Genomic DNA, 17,216 nt, shown 5'->3' on the forward strand with positions numbered 1-17,216 from the left:
ATCCCATTTGCCTTCCTGATCACCTGCTGCACCTGCAAGCTGGGTTTTTGCGACTCATGCACAAGGACCCCAAGGTCCCTCTGCACCGTCGCCTGCTGCAGTTTTTCGCCACGTAAGTGATAATCCTTCCTACCATTCTTCCTACCAAAGTGGACCACCTCACACTTGCCAACATTAAATTCCATTTGCCATTTCCTGGCCCATTCGCCCAGCCTATCTAGATCCTTCTGTAGACTCTCCACATCCGCCGCACAATTTGCCTTTCCTCCAATCTTGGTGTCATCAGCAAATTACCTGAAACAGAAAACCTCCTCAAAGACTTGATTTAGAATGATTGACCCTATGTATATAGTATGTGATTAGAGTTGAGGATAAGAACAAATATAATTATTTCTCAGATTTTGATAGTCTTTTCTATTCACCTGCATCAAGTAGTTTACAATTACTACTTTATTGTAAAAACAAAGCATTGTTAAAAAAAAAGTTAAAGAGGGAGGGATGTGGTCATTGTCACTTTAAGAGGGGAGGTGGTGGCGGGGTGGTATTGTCGCTGGACTAGTAATCCAGAGATCCAGGGTAAAGCTTTGTGGATCTGGGTTTAAATGCCACCATAGCGGAAAATGAAATTTGAATTCAGTAAAAATCTGGAATTAAAAGTCTGATAATGACCATGAAACCATTGTGGGTTGTTGTAAAAACCCATCTGGTTCACTAATGTCCTTTAGGGAGGGAAATCTGCCATCCTTATTAGTCTGGCTTAAACGTGGCTCTTAAATGCCCTTAGGGATGGGCAGTAAATGCTGGTCTGCTATCAACGCCCACATCTCACGAAGAAATTTAAAAAAGAGATCAGCCTTACTGAGTAAGGTTCATATGGTCTGAACAACTCTCTTTAAGGGGAGGAGTTTTCCAAGTTGGAAAGAGTGTACAGGTAAATCCCATTTTTAGAAAATGACTCAGGGCTGAATTCATTCCGTAAAATGGATTTTCCTTAAAGTCGGTATTGTAGTCTACCCTTAGAATCGCAGTAAAATGCTCAAAGATATTAGTAACATTGAAGGCCACGGGAAATAAATATTTTGATTATTGAACAGGGACATGTGTGTTCAAGTGATTTTGGGGAACAACGCTGCATGCATAACTGTCAGTTTATAACCCAATCACTCTTATTCTGTAAAACCAACATTTCTGGTAACATGGTACTGCACAAAAATGGGATTTATCTGTGCAATGGGCTGGCTTGAAACATGCAGCTAATAAGGCAACCTTGTAAATAAAGTTCACTTGTTTAACTTAAGAAGCCTCTGGGAGTACACTTTCACAGCATGACTAGATGGTCTATTTTTGTGATGTTGTGAATTTTGGTCAGTGTACCATGGCATAAGCTTATATTCTTCCATAGATATGGGCATCGCTGGCTGGGCCAGCATTTGTTGCCCATCCCTAATTGCCCTTGAGTTTAGTGGCTCGCTAGATCCACTTCAGAGAGCAGTTAAGAGTTCTGTAGGTCTGGAGTCACGTGTAGGCCAGACCGGGTAAAGGTGGCAGGCCTTCTTTCCTAAGAGATATTAAAGAATCAGTTTTTCTTTTAATGACATTCGACAATTGATAGAGAGTTTCATGATCACCATTACTGAAATGAGAATTCAAATCTCGATGTTTTTAAATTGAATTTAAATTCTATCAATTACCGTGGTGGGATTTGAACTCGTCCTCCCACCTGGCCTCTGGGTATCTAGTCCAATGATATTGCCACAATACATCTTTTCTTTAAAATAGTGGCAAGGATCCTTTATATCTGCCCAAGCTGGCAGATAGGACCTCGGTTTGATATCTCATCCAAAAGGTGGCACCTCTGGAAGTGTTGCTCCTCCTTGGTACTGCACTCGAGTGCTGGTCTCTTACGCTCAAATCCTGGGATGAATCTTGAACTCACAACCTTCTGACTCAGAGTCGAGAGTGCTACCAGCAAAGCCACAGCCAACGCTACTGCCACTTCTAAGGTGCCAGGTCACTTTCATCATCTGTGTTCCTCCCTATGTCAAGTTTTAAAAATATTTATTAATGCGATGTGGGCCAGCATTTGTTGCCCAGCGCTAACTACCCTTGAACTGAGTGACTCACTAAGCTCATTTCAGAGGGGCAGTTAAAAGTCAACCATGTTGCTGTGGGCTTAAAGTCACACATAGACCAGACCAAGACAACAGATTTCTTTTCCTGAAGGACATTAGTGAGTTTTTCTGACAATTGACAATGAATTCATGGTTATGGACTTTGAATTCCAGATTTTCATTGGATTCCAATTTTGGCATCTGCCGTGGTGGGATTTGAACCCAGATCCCCAGAGCACTGACTTGGGTCTGTGGATTACCAGTCTAGTGATAATACCACTATGCCGTTGCCTTACTTTCACTCTCAGGCAAAGAACAAAGAAAATTACATCACAGGAATAGGCCCTTTGGCCCTCCAAGATCATGCTGCCCGACTGAACTAAAACCCCCTACCATTCCAGGGACTGTATAGCTCTGTTCCCGTCTTATTCATGTATTTGTCGAAACGCCCTTTAAAAGCAACTGCTTCATATCTGCTTCCACTACCTCCGCAAGCAGTGAGTTACAGGCACCCACCACCCTCTGTAAAAATTTTTCTCGTACATCTTCTTCAAACCTTTCCCCATGCACCTTAAAACTATGCCCCAAGGTAGCGCTATCCAAATAGCGCCTTCTTGGCCGTCTTTAGCTGCTTGTCCTGTGTACCTCTGTGCACAGCAGTACAAAAAGTACACCAGCATTTTCACTCAGGAAACCTGTCCAAACCTTTCTTTTTAGCCATCTAATAATTGATCAATAATCTATGTTTCACCACAAAATAATTGGAAAGTTTTTTAAAAAAAAGGTGTGATATTAAACAACGCAAAACTACTGTGCGCAGTTCTGGTCGCCTCACTACAGGAAGGATGTGGAAGCTATTGAGAGGGTGCAGAGGAGATTTACAAGGATGTTGCCTGGATTGGGAGGCATGCCTAATGAAGATAGGTTGAGGGAGCTAGGTCTATTCTCCATAGAGAGACGAAGGTTGAGAGGCGACTGATAGAGGTTTATAAAATGTTGAGAGGAATAGATAGGGTGGATTCTCGGAGGCTATTTCCCAGAGCTGAAATGGTCGCTACGAGAGGACACAGGTTTAAGGTGCTGGGGAGCAAGTACAGAGGAGATGTTAGGGGTAAGTTTTTCACTCAGAGGGTGGTGAGTGAGTGGAATCGGCTGCCGTTGCTGGTGGTAGAGGCGAACTCGCTGGGGTCTTTTAAAAGACTTCTGGATGAGTACATGGAATTTAATGGGATTGGGAGTTACAGATAGTTCTGTGGCCTGGTAGGTATGGATATGATCAATGCAACTTGTGGACCGAAGGGCCTGTTTGTGCTGTAGTGTTCTATGTTCTATAAATGAGCGAGTAGTATCTGGTCAGATAAATGTAAGGCGAGAAGCTTGCACACCTATTCCGGGCAGTAACCATCTATGCCATCATTGGCATCAGCAGTAGCTAGAACATATGGTTTTATTAGGGGAGGACCACAGGGGGTGGATCATATTCTCAGTTCATGGATTGGGCTAAGTGAGTTATAAAGTGAAAGAATCCAAAGGTTGAGAGAAAATTTAAACAGAGAAATATAAAAACCTATTTCTGTTGATCTAGTTATTTTCCTATCTAACTCAGTTTAGTTTTTTCTCTAAGGTATCTAACTATCATTAATACACTTTATCTGCCTTAAAACTTAGGAACAGGGTAAGACCATTCAGCTGATTCACCAAGACTCCTCTGGCAGTGCCTTCCAAACCCTAGAAGGAGAAGAGCAGCAGATGCATAGGAACACCACCACCTGCAAGTTCCCCTGCAAGCCACTTACCATCTTGAATGGAAATATATCACTGTTCCTTCACTGTCGCTGGGTCAATATCCTGGAGCTCCCTCCCTAAAGTCACTGTGGGTGTTCCTAAGCCACTTGGACTGTGGTAGTTCAATGTGGTTCACTACCACCTTCTCAAGGTCGATTAGGGTTGAGCTGGTCTAGCCAGTGATGTTCATATCCACGTGAAAAAGCCCTTTGAGCCTGTGCGGCCATTCTCTGAGATATGGCTTATCTGTGACTTGATTCATATACCCACCTTTGCCCCATATCCCAATTCCAATTCTCTTTCTGCACCCAGTGGTGCATTAAGGCAGAATTTTATCTAGTTCCATAGCTAGTAATTCCTGGAACAGGTCACAAGTCTGTCACCAGAGGCTTTTAGATTGAGGGGCACCAGTCCACATCAAGTGTGGCTGACTAGAAGTCTCTCCCACTCTTACCCCCAGCCATTGGCATGTTTGAAAGATTTGCAGGTTGACACTCAACCATTTTGACTGTGTCATGAATGCATCTTCCTTGGCCATCAAGTTTTGAACCCGGAGCTTCTGGCTCAGAGGCAGGGATGGTCTCCACTGCACCACAAGACCTCCTATATCCCTTAATACCTTCTGATTAATTTTTAAAAATCTCAGTTGTAAAATTAATTATCAATCTTCCATTAAGTTCCATGGGTGGAATTTTCCTGTCCTGTCCACTATGGCCCACGGACCAGGAAAATGTCCGTTGACCTCGGTAGGATTTTCTGGTTCTGGGGCAAGAGTGGCCAGAAAATCGTGCCCCATTTGGAGAAGAGAGTTCCAAATTTCTACTCCCTTTAATGTAGAACTGTTTCCCAATTTTACCCCTGAAAAGTCTGGCTCTAATTTATAACCTGTGCCAACTTGTGAAAATAGATTCTCCTAATCTAGCCGACATCTTCCCCTCTACCTATCCATTTTTCTATTCTGTTTCTGTCTCCATCTATATTACATCTCTGGCGCTCTTTATCTATCTGAACTATGCCTGTCCATCTGTGAACTCACATATTTTTTCATCAGCCTTTTCTATTAATACTTCCCCATTATTTTTCTAAATGCAGGAATTAATTACATTTTTAAAGGAAAGCAAGTCAGATTTGATGAGTCAAATTGCTCAATCATATTAGAATGAAAGGTACTAAAGGTTTATCTTGGCAAGCAAGCTGACCCAGTGCAAATCACTCAATCCAGTGTGACGGCGAGAAATTGAAAATCCAGCAGCCGCCTCTCCAATCGGCAGTCTATCCAACACTAAATGAAAAGGTCGCTTTGTCTATTATCAAACTGTGAATCAATGGGAGCTAAGGACCTGTGGTCCTGTTATCGACAGGGGGTGAGATGGAGCTGAAAGGCTTCACAGCCTCTGCAGCATACAGCCAGCTGTCTCTGAAATGTTGTGAAACATTCAAAGGGTCACGCTCTGATCTGAAAGCATACGCTGCATGAAGCAAGGGTCATAGGAAAGGACAGCCGTCCCTGCGGAATACTGTGCCACTTTGCCCCCACGAACAGCCATGAAACCTCACCTTAACAAAGAATGCTGGAAACACTCAGCAGGCCTGGCAGCATCTATGAGGGGAGAAAACAGTTAATATTTCAAGTCCATTCGACTCTTCAGAACTAATGAGAGGGAAAATGTTTTGGATATTTTTCTATTGCTAGGAGGGATTGTAACAAGACGTACCAACTTTGAGAACAAGAGACAGATGGCACGATGTGGGGTGGGTAGCGAGGATTTTTTGGGTGGATAGGAACATCGAGACAATAAATGTATGGGATATGTATGAGGAAGTGATGGCCTAGTGATATGATCGCTAGACTATTATTCCAGAAATTCAGCTAATATTCTAGGGACCAGGTTCGAATCCCGCCATGCCAGTGGGTGGAATTTGAATTCAACAAAAAATATCTAGAATTAAGAGTCTACTGGGGCATTGCAGCAGGACAAGGACAGACATGAGAGCAAGATGCTGAGTTGAAATGGCAAACGACCAGAAGGTTGGAGTCATGCTTGCAGGCTGAGCGAATTTGCTTCGCAAAGCGGTGGTCCAGTCTGTATTTAGCCTCCCCAGTGTGGAGGTGGCCTCAATTTAATGGAGCCTTGGCTGGAAGAAACGGCCGAGGCATTGGCTGGAGGAAACGACTGAGGTATTTTGTGTCAGTCTTCACAGTGGAAGACACAAATAACATGCCAAAAATTGATGACAAGGAAGCTATGGCAGGTGAGGATCTCGAAACAATCATTATCATTAAAGGGGTGATGGGGCTAATGGGGCTAAAGCTAGACAAGTCTCCTGGCCCTGATGGAATGTATCACAGAGTAGTGGAAGAGATGGCAGGGGAAACAGTAAATGCGCTCGTGGTAATTTACCAAAATTCACTGGACTCTGGGCGGTTCCGACAGATTGGAAAGCAGCAAATATGACTGTTTAAAAAAAAGGAGGTAGTCAAAAGACAGGTAACTATAGGCAGTTAGCTTAACTTATGTAATATGGAAAATGCTTGAATCTATTCAAGGAGGAAATAACGAGACATCTGGATAGAAGTTGTCCCACTGGGCAGACGCAGCATGGGTTTAATTATGAAAGTCAGGTCATGTTTAACTAATTTACTGGAATTATTTGAGGACATTATGAATGTGGTGGACAACGGGGAACTGGTGGATGTGGTGTATCTGGACTTCCACAAGACATTTGACAAAAGGCTGCTGCATAAGATAAAGGTGTACGGTGTTACAGGTAATGTATTAGCATGGATAAAGGATTGGTTAATTAACAGGAAGCAAAAAATGGGAATAAATGGATGTGTTTCTGGTTGGCAGTCAGTAACTAATGGTGTGCTTCATGGATCAGTGTTGGGGCTGCAACTGTTTATAAGTTACGTAGATGACTTAGAGTTGGGGACCGAGAGTAGTGTGTCCAGATATGCAGATGGCACTAAGATGAATGGCAGAACAAAGTGTACAGAGGATGCTGAAAGTCTGCAAAGGGATATTGATAATCTAAGTGAGTGGGTGAGGATCTGGCAGATAGAGTACAATGTTGGTAAATGTGAGGTCATCCATTTTGGTAGGAATAACAGCAAAATGGACTATTATTTAAATAGTAAAAAAATTGCAGCATGCCGCTATGCAGAGGGACCTGGGTGGCCTTGTGCATGAATTGCAAAAAGTTGGTTTGCAGGTAATTAAGAAGGCAAATGGAATTTTGTCCTTCATTGCTAGAGGGACAGAGTTTAAAAACAGGGAGATTATGTTGCAGCTGTATAAGGTGCTGGTGAGGCCACACCTGGAGTACTGTGTACAATTTAGTTTCCTGACTTGAGAAAGGATATACTGGCAATGGATGGGGTGCAGAAGACATTCACTAGGTTGATTCCAGAGTTGAGAGGGTCAGCTTATGAGGAGAGACTGAGTAGACAGGGACTGTACTCACTGGAATTCAGAAGAATGAGGGGAGATCTAATAGAAACGTATAAAATTATGAAGGGAACAGATAAGATAGAAGCAGAGAGGTTGTTTCCACTGGAAGATGAAGCTGGAACTAGGGGGCATAGCCTCAGAATAAGGGGCAGCAGATTTAGGACTGAGTTGAGAAGGAACTTCTTCATCCAAAGGGTTGTGAATCTGTGGAATCCCCTGCCCAGTGAAGCCCCTGGGGCTACCTCATTGAATGTTTTTAAGGTAAGGATAGATAAATTTTTGAACAGTAAAAGAATTAAGGGTTATGGTGAGCGGGCGGGTAAGTGGAGCTGAGTCCACAAAAATACTAGCCATGATCTTATTAAATGGCAGAGCAGGCTCGATGGGCCAGATGGCCTACTCCTGCTCTTATTGTTATGTTCTTATAAGGCCCTTTTCCCAAAACCCCACATATTTACCATGACCAATCCACCAACTTAGCATTGCCTGTCCACTGAACCTGTTCATCTTTGGACTCTAGGGGCAATTTAACATGGCCAATCCACCTAATCTGCACATCTTTGGATACTAAGGGGCAATTTGGCATTTCTAATCCACCTAACCTATAATCTTTGGAATATGGGAGGAGACCAGAGCACCCAGAGGAAACCCATGCAGGCACGGAAAGAATGTGCAAGCTCCACAGAGACAGTCATCAGAAGCCAGAATTGAACCGGGGTCTCTGGCACTGTGAGGCAGCAGTGCTAACCACTGTGCCACCATGCCACCAGATGTTCCACATCTATCCAGAGTCTCAATTTAATGTCTCACCTGAAAGATAGTGGCCAGAATTTTCTGACTAAACCACGCCAGCAGGATTTTCCCATCCCGCTGCATTGAGCAGAGATTTGGCTTGCTGCCAAATTCTCCGCCTTCACTGCAACGGGACCGTGGCCTGAACGGGTGGTAAGATCACATTCAGTATCTCTGCAGCGGCATGAATTTGTGCCCTTGCCTGCTCCGCCAACCGCTGCCGGCAAGAATGAAGAATTTGGCGCTCAGCTAAATCTCCATTTACTGCAGCGGTACTCTCCAACCGCAGGTGAGGTTTGGGAGTACTGGCCCAGGTATCTGGCGCAGGACCTAAACCCAAACCTTCTCAAGGCAAGAGTTCAACCCACCCTCAATTATGTAGTTCCTCACATGGAATCCATCAGACAATGTGCTGATAACTCAAAATGTCAGTCTTTGAGATGTCACATGTGCAAAAGGCATATGACTTGACTTGCTGTCGAATAAAACCACAGACAACGGCAAATCACAACTGAATGGACAAAGAGACCTATCAATGAATAGGCAGCAAGCTAAATGAAAGTTCAAATTCCTTTGTATCAAAGTCCGGGAGTTTCAAGCCCAGCTGTGGTGGGATCCACTGGGAAATGCTGTGGTCCAGCCATAAGTCCACAGACTTTCGACAGATCTGAAAGATCCCTGCCGTGGGCAGGGTCAGAGAATTCTGGCCAAAGTTTCCTGAAAGAACAGCAATTGATCTTCAATTGTCCTCAGGTCACACTTCACCTCTTCACAGGCAAATTGAGCAGATTGTGAAAAGTAAAATAAAGTACAAGGCAATGGAGAAAGAGCTGACTTGGGGGCTGGTGAGGCTAATAGTTCTTTCAAATCTGGCACAAGCCCTCTGGATTCTTTCCATGCCAACAAATTCTACAGTATAGAATTTGAGGTAATAAATTACACACCGTGTCGGTAAGCCATCTCCATATTATTTATTCTCTGAATTATTTTGAGCGTGGAGGTAATTAACTGGGGAACAGTTTCTTCCACAAGTCTTTACCTATCCTTGTCTATCATGTCCATCCATCTGAAATGATCAAGATGTATATTGTAGGTAACTAGTCTTGGAAACATATAAAATAGAAGCAGGACTAGGCCATTTGGTCCTTCTAACCTGCTCCCCCATTCATTATGATGATGATTGATCATCAAAGTCAATATCCTGATCTTGTCTTCCCTCCCATATCCCTTGATCCTTTAGCCCCAAGAGCAATATCTAATTTCTTCTTGAAATCACACAACATTTTGGCCTCAACTACTTTCTGTAGTAGTGAATTCCAAACATTCACCACCCTCTGGGTGAAGAAATTTATCCTTACCTCAGTTCTAAAAGGTCTACTCCTTATCCTCAAACTACGATCACAAATTCTGGAATACCCCATCATCTGGAACATTCTTTCTGAATCAACCCTGTCTATTAGTGAATTTCCTGATTGATCTTGCATGTACAGAGTTAAGGCTGGCGTAGTCTTCAGGTGAAGTTGGGGTTAGATGGTGGGGGGATAATTGTGACAGAGTATGGTGGCCTAATCTGTATTTGAGAAGAAAATTTTCCTTGTAAACCTGCCCTGCTGTACTTGCATATTTCTGCCATTAGCGGTGATGCTCAGGAAAAGGATGATTGTGTGACGTGTTTACATGGCAATTTCTGTTAGACCTGGCTATTACATATTGGTGCAGGCTTAATGGGCCAAAGGCCCTGTTCCTGTGTTGTATTGTTCTTTGTAAGAGGGAAGAAAATGGCACTAAATGTATACGGACACGTTTGTACGAAATGAAAGGTGGATATTGTGTAACGGCACCTTGGTGGTCTTGAACTAATATTCTTCTTGCTGCTGCTAATTTTAGCCAAAACCATGTGTTATTTCAGCTGAAGGGGGTTCACCCCTCAACACATTGGGTGGGGTGGGAGGTCGGTGTGTGAATAGGCAAAATGCAATATTCAAACCTGTTACTATAGTGATGGTGCCAATTAAATGAAATCACAGATGGTTCGAGAAATGTGATTTTTTTTAGAAGAAGTATTTCTTTTAGAATCATTGATTCCTTACAGTGCAGAAGCTTTTGGCTCATCGAGCCCGAAACGGCAATAATCCCACCCAGGTCCTATCCCCGCAACCCCACATATTTACTCTGCTAATCCCCTGACACTAAAGGACAATCCACCTGACCCGCACATCTTTTGGACTGTGGGAGCAAACTGGAGCAGCTGGAGGAAACCCACGCACACATGGGGAGAACGTGCAAACTCCACACAGACAGTCACCCAAGACTGAACTGAACCCAGGTTCCTGGTACTGGGAGGCAGCAATGCTAACCACTGTGCCACCGTGCCACCCACAAGGATTGAATGAACAAATTCTGTAGCCTCGAGTGGTTTGGGATGGGGATGCTGCGAGAGTGCATTCTATGACCTGGAGCCAGTATGGGTCAGCGAAGACAGGGGCAGTAGGCAAATGGGCTTCACCGCACGTTAGGATGGAGCAGCAGAGTTTTGGAGAGTTGGAGGGTGGAGGAAACAAAAAGCAAGAGAGACACGGGGTGGGGGGGGGGAAGAGAAAGAAAATTAAATAAAATAAAGCTGAAAGCGAGGAAAAGAAAGAGAAGGAAAGAAAAGCAGCAGCAGGGGTGGATAGAAAAAATAGAAACACATAAATAGAAGAACAGGTGACATTGATTCCAGTTTACTGCTGGTGCTCGGGCCCTTAGGGTTATTGGTATAGCAGCACGACTGTTTATACTTGTGTCAATGCTTAGTTCTGTTGATGGACTTCACCTTGGGTAGGTATCGAACACCAGCCACAGAGAGGAGCGACTTGGCAACATGGCAAATTGATTGCTGCAAAGTCCCGCTGCAAAGTCTATTGCTGCCTTTTCCCCCACTGAGCTGGGGTTATTGTGAAGCAGCCGTGTAATTTGATTTTATTACACGATTTCGGAGAGAGAAAAAAAGAAAATTCCCAAAGGTACGCGTAACAGAACGGGGCTGATTTATGGTGTTGATTCTGCACCTCTCAGTCGCAGCTGCTGAACCGTAACTGACGGAGAGCTGCAGAAGGCTTGTACCCGTGCAGGATAATATTTACTGGCGATTCAGGAGTGGAACAGGCATCGGGATCAAGCGAACCTGGCGCCCGGCCAATAACAGCTGGAGCCGCGCCAGCTCTGTTCGCTAATCATTGAAGCATTAGCGAGACTTCAGCTGAAAAGGGGGAGGCTCTCACCAAAAACACAACTTCACAGCACCCAGGGGAAGGATAAGCCCATGTGTTAGGTGTCAGCTGCGGCTCAGTTGGTAGCTCTTGCTTTCCCTCCCACCACCCCCCCACATCTCCATCTGAAGGTCGTGGGTTCAAGTGTCTGTGTGATAAAAATCTAGGCTGACGTAGCACTAGTGGAGCGCTACACTTTTGGAGGTACAGTATCGGATAAATTCCCAAACACAAGCCCTGTTTTTCTCTCAGAAGGAGGTAACAGATCCCGTGCTGTATTGTAAGGGAATAGGCGACATTATTAATCTGGTCATTATCACATTCTCATTGATGGGACCTCGTTTGATGCAAAGTACCTGTCATTTTCCTACATTCCAACAAATATTCCACTCCAAAAAGTACTTCCTTGCTTGGAAAGCCCGTTGGAAAGTCCGAGGTTGTGGAAGATCCTGCATAAAATATAAGTCATTCATTCTTTTATCAAGATTAAAGTCAACGGCAAGTTAATGATGGGGGTTGCGGTTAGTTCTGAGACATCAGCAATACAGCATTTGTTCATTATTTATCCTTGGATGTGAGCGTCTTTGGTATTTACTGCCCATCACTGGTTGTCCGGGGAAGGCGGTGTAGTCGGCCTTTCTGATCCACTGGGCAGTGGTTTGATACAAGGACAGCACGGCTGCCTCAGGGACTCGAGTTCAATTCCAGCCTTGGTGACTGTGTGGAGTTTGCACATTCTCCCTGTATCTGCGTGGATTTCCTCCCGGTACTCCAAAGATGTGCACGCTAAGTGGATTGGCCTTGTAAATTGCCCCTTCAGGTCGGGCAGACAGCAGAATAAATACGTGAGGTTATGGGGATAGGACTTGGGTGGGATTGTCAGTGCAGGCTGGATGGGCCAAATTGCCTCTTTTTGCCCTATAGGGTTTCATAGTGAGTGGCTGCTGGGTATTTCAGAGTTTAGTTAACAGCCAATCATGCTAATGTTGGGGGTGGAGTCACATGCTGGCCACAGCTGGTAAGGACATTAGGTTTCCTCCCATAAAATGCATTGACTAATGATAATCTAGTAGCTTCAGGGTGACTTTAACTGATGCCAGTTCTTTATTTCCAGATCCCTTATGCCAAACACCATGCTAGAATTGGAACTCATTCTCTGGATCACTAGTCCAGTAGTTCACCCATTAAGGAATACTTACGGCGCAGTGGGGTGCCTGAAGCTCTGAGTTCAAGTCCCACTGCATGGCCCAGGGAAGGTGCATTCATAACGGGACCAAACAGGCTGAGTGTCAACTTGTAAATCCTTCCAACACACGTCAACAGCAGAGCAGGAGAGATTCCTGGTCAGCCATGGGATGGAAAGAAATTAGAGCCTCTACCATCACTTCAGACCTTGTGGTGCAGTGGATTAGCATCCCTGCCTCTGAACCAAAACTCCAGGTTTGAGTCCCACCTCAGGACAGCCCCCTTGCAAGGAGGTTCTGCTGGATGCTCCCCTGCACTGTTGCCACCTGCTACAGGGGGCTCCGCTGCATTGAGCACAGAAGTCCAGGACTGACATTCCAGTGTCATACTGAGTGTCATGGTCAGTGCTGCTGTCTTTAGTTGAGATGTTAAGCCGAGGCTCCGTCTCACAGATGTGAAAGGTTCCATGCCATTGTCCAGAGAGGAGCGGTCTGCAGGATCTTGCAGTGTGCAAATTGGCGGCAACGTTTCCTATGTTACAAGGGGGGCCAGACTGCAGAGGTGTCTGGTTGGATGTAAAGTGCTTTGGGATGCAAACAAAAGGTACAAAACGGGATGCAGGTCTTGCTAGGAACATTGGAACGGAGGAATTAGCAGCAGAAGTTGGCAAATTCAGCTCTTGGAGCCTGCTCCGCCATTCAATCAGATCATGGCTGATCTCTCCCTGGTCTCAAATCCACCTCCCTACCTGTTCCCCATATCCCCTTATTCCTTTTTTATTAGAAATGTATCTGTGTCCTTCTTGAAACCATTCAATGATTGAGATTCCACTGGGCTATGGAGCAGTGAGTTCCACAAATTCAGCACTGTCTGCGAGAAGTAGTTTCTCCTCATCTCAGTTTTAAATCTACTGCCTCTCAACCTATATCTGTGACCACTTGTTCTAGGTAGCCCCATAAGAGGAAACATTTGGTCCACATTTACTTTATCAATCCTTTTCAAAATTTTATATACCTTGATTGGATCCCCTCTCAAAGAACAAAGAACAAAGAACAAAGAACAACCCAGCATGGGAAACAGGCCCTTCGGCCCAACGAGCCCGCGCCACCACATCATCCTACACCCTGCATGTCTACGAATGGAACCGCTAACTTAGCCAGATTCAGGGGAGAATAGTGTCAATTTGGTAAACCAATCAGCCTAAGAGCACATCTTTGGGGTGTGGGAGGAAACCAGAGCGCCTGGAGGAAACCCACGCAACCACAGGGAAAATGCGCAAACTCCCACAGACACAGGCCCAAATCCATGTATCTGCACAGCTAGCAGTGCTAGTCACCGAGCTGTTGCGGCGCCCGTCTACCGGTCCAGGATCAAGCACACACACCGGCACGAAGTACTAGGCCACTCCCGGAACCTCCAAGAGCAGCCCACGCACGTCCCACCGTGTGCATGCCCCTCGTTTGACAACAAGGTGGACCTCCACCTGCGGAATAAAAAGACAAAAACTTTAACTTACAAGTCTGCATTTCCGGTGTCTCCCGAGGCTCTGACCTTATTTAATAGCCCCTACTATAACCCTCCATCCTCATTTCGCTCATGTGTCTGTCTAATTGAACCTTAAACGAGTCCAACGTTCCTGCCTCCACCACCCTACTCGGTAACGCGTTCCATACCCCCACGACTCTCTGCGTAAAGAACCTTCCTCTCACATCCAAATTATACCTCTCCCCCCTCACCCTTAAATCATGACCTCTCGTATTTGTACCCAGTCTAGGGAGCAGTCTCTCACTATTGACTCTATCTATTCCCTTCAGTATCTTATATACCTCTATCATGTCCCCCCTCAATCTCCGTCTTTCCAAAGAGAAAAGTCCCAGTTTCTCCAACCTTTCCTCGTAACCCAGTCCTTCCATGCCAGGCAACATCCTGGTAAACCTCCTCTGCACCCTCTTCAGAGACTCCACGTCCTTCCGGTAGTAAGGTGACCAGAACTGGACGCAGTACTCCAAATGCGGTCTAACCAACGTTCTGTACAACTGAAGCATTAGACGGCAGCTCTTATACTTTATACCCCTTCCTATAAAGGCTAGCATTCCATAAGCCTTCCTAACAACCTTCTCCACTTGTGTCGCAACCTTCATAGACTTGTGAACCTGCACTCCCAGGTCCCTCTGTATTTCTATACTCCTAATCGGTCTACCTTTTATCACATAGCTCCTCTCTGCATTATTCCTTCCAAAATGCATCACCTCGCATTTGTCAGGATTAAATTCCATCTGCCACCTATCTGCCCAATGCACCAACCTATCTATATCCTGTTGTATGACCTGACATTCCCCTTCAGTATCCGCCAACCCTGCCATCTTGGTGTCATCTGCAAACTTGCTGATCACACCACTTACGCTCTCTTCCAAGTCGTTTATGTATACTACAAAGAGGAGAGGTCCCAGTACTGAGCCCTGCGTCACACCACTGGTCACTGGCCTCCAGCCCGAAAAGGTCTGCTCCACAACTACCCTCTGTCTCCTATTGCCCAGCCAGTTCTCAATCCACCTAGCTACCTGACCTCGTATCCCATGCGCCTTAACCTTTTCTCATCCTTCTGATCTCTAGATGACCGTGAATAAGGTTGTGAAGGAAATCAGGCTTTTTTGTCAATTTTGGGGGCTGCTGTGCCACACAATTCTCCATCCATTTAATCGACTAGAGAGAAGATCGCACCATCTGGAGGCTCAGGAGCTGTTCCTGCTGCTCGTCAGCCTCAGGCAAACCAACTGGCAGTTGCATCAACTTTGATTTCGCTCATCATTAGCCTTGATGAAGTCTCCATGGTATATGAATTCATCTGTGTGCTTGGGAATGATGCTCCAGCAGGTGCTCAACCGCCATCCTCCTAGGTTCGTTCTTCCGTGGTGTTAATAAATGCTGAGCATATGGAATAATTAAAGCCTATAGACCAAGCATCTCCCATTTCCAACAACCAACTTGCATCTCTCTAATACCTTCAGCACAGCACAAACATTGCTTCACATGAACGTCATCAGTCAGATTTTGACCACATAATGAGTTTGAGACACATTATGGTGCAGAGGGAGACCATCTACAAGATGCACAGCAGCAAGTCATCAAGGATCCTTGGACAGCACTTCCCAAACCCATGACCGCTGCCATCTATAGAATCGTAGGGCGGGATTTCGTGGCCACGCTTGCCCCAAGACTGGAAATTCCCACCCGAGGTCAACAGACCTTTGCGTGGTTTGCCGAATTTTCTGTCCCGCTTGCCATGATTCCCATGGTGGGTGGGATGGGAAAATTTTGCCCATAGAATCCATGTAATCCCTACAGTGCTGAAGGAGACCATCCTGCATATCGAGCCTGCACAGGCCCTATCCCTGTAACCCCACATATTTACCAGCTAAACTCACGATACTAAGGGCAATTTAGCATGGCCACTCAACCCGTACATCTTTGGAGTGTGGGAGGAAATCCATGTACATGGGAAGAATGTGCAGACTCCATACAGACAGCCACCCAAGGCTGGAATCGAACCCGGGTCCCTGGCACTGTGAGGTAGCAGTGTTAACCACTATGCCACCATGATGGTTCTACAGTTGTGATTTACCTGGTGTTCTGCAAAGAAATGATGTTCCTTTCCAGTCGGGCTCCCCGAGTCATTGCAGAACAGTTCTTTATATCGACACAAGGACACACAGCACCGCCCGCAATAAAGAGTAAAATGAAGGACGGACATTAAGGAATGCTCCTTCCAGTGTCAGAATAATCAATACTTGGGGATGGATTACCAGAGAGAGTAATGGAGGTACATGTATTGACATCACTCAGAACCTGTGGCAGTGAAGAAAATGGGGGATTGAATGGGACTGAGGAGGGAGGAATAGATCTTAGTGTTTCTCTGGGAAATGAATAATTTCCATTGTCCGTGAATATCATAGAATCATACAATCCCTACAGTGCAGAAGGAGGCCATTTGGCTGAGCGAATCTGCACTGACAACAATCCCACCCATGTCCTATTCCCGTAACTCCATCTATTTACCCTGCTAATCCTCCGGAATAAGGGATAATTTAGCATGGCCAATCCATTTAACCCACACATTTTTAAACACTAAGGGGCAATTTTAGCATGGCCAATTCACCTAACCTGTACGTCTTTGGACTGTGGGAGGAAACTGGCGCACGAGGTAGGAACCCATGCAGACAATGGGGGAATGTACAGACACTGGGAGAATGTGCAGACCCCGCACAGTCACCTGAGGCTGGAATTGAACCTGGGTCCCTGGTTCTGTGATGCAGCAGTTCTAATCACTGTGTCGCTGTGCTGCCCTTAATATATTGTGTGCTGGTGAGATTGCCTGTCAAAAATGTTTGGGCATGTCAGGGCCTGGTTCAGCAGGGGTTAAAAGACTTCACTGCAGAAGGAGCATCCCTTCCCATCGCTGGAGCTGCTGTGGAGCTTCGTAGTGGAGGGGACGGTTCAAAGCGCCGCTCAAAGTGCTGTCTCTTTGTTCCTCCAGCACAGTATAATTATACCTGTCTCCCTCTCCTGCCTGCAGCTGAAGGGCTGAAATTACTAGTTGAAGCTCAGGATTTGTTCCTCAGCTCTCAGAACGCCCGCTGAAA

General features: G+C 45.4%; 1 protein-coding gene across 1 annotated transcript in view; it reads left to right on the top strand.

Annotated features, from left to right (window-relative positions):
- LOC145361800 (glutamate receptor ionotropic, NMDA 2B-like) overlaps window positions 1-17,216 on the top strand; it is a 255,399-nt gene that overhangs the window by 19,113 nt on the left and 219,070 nt on the right. The window lies entirely within an intron of this gene.

This window comes from Carcharhinus amblyrhynchos, chromosome 35, assembly GCF_965287045.1.
Source record: "Carcharhinus amblyrhynchos chromosome 35, sCarAmb.v2.hapA, whole genome shotgun sequence".
Taxonomy (NCBI): Eukaryota; Metazoa; Chordata; class Chondrichthyes; order Carcharhiniformes; family Carcharhinidae; genus Carcharhinus; species Carcharhinus amblyrhynchos.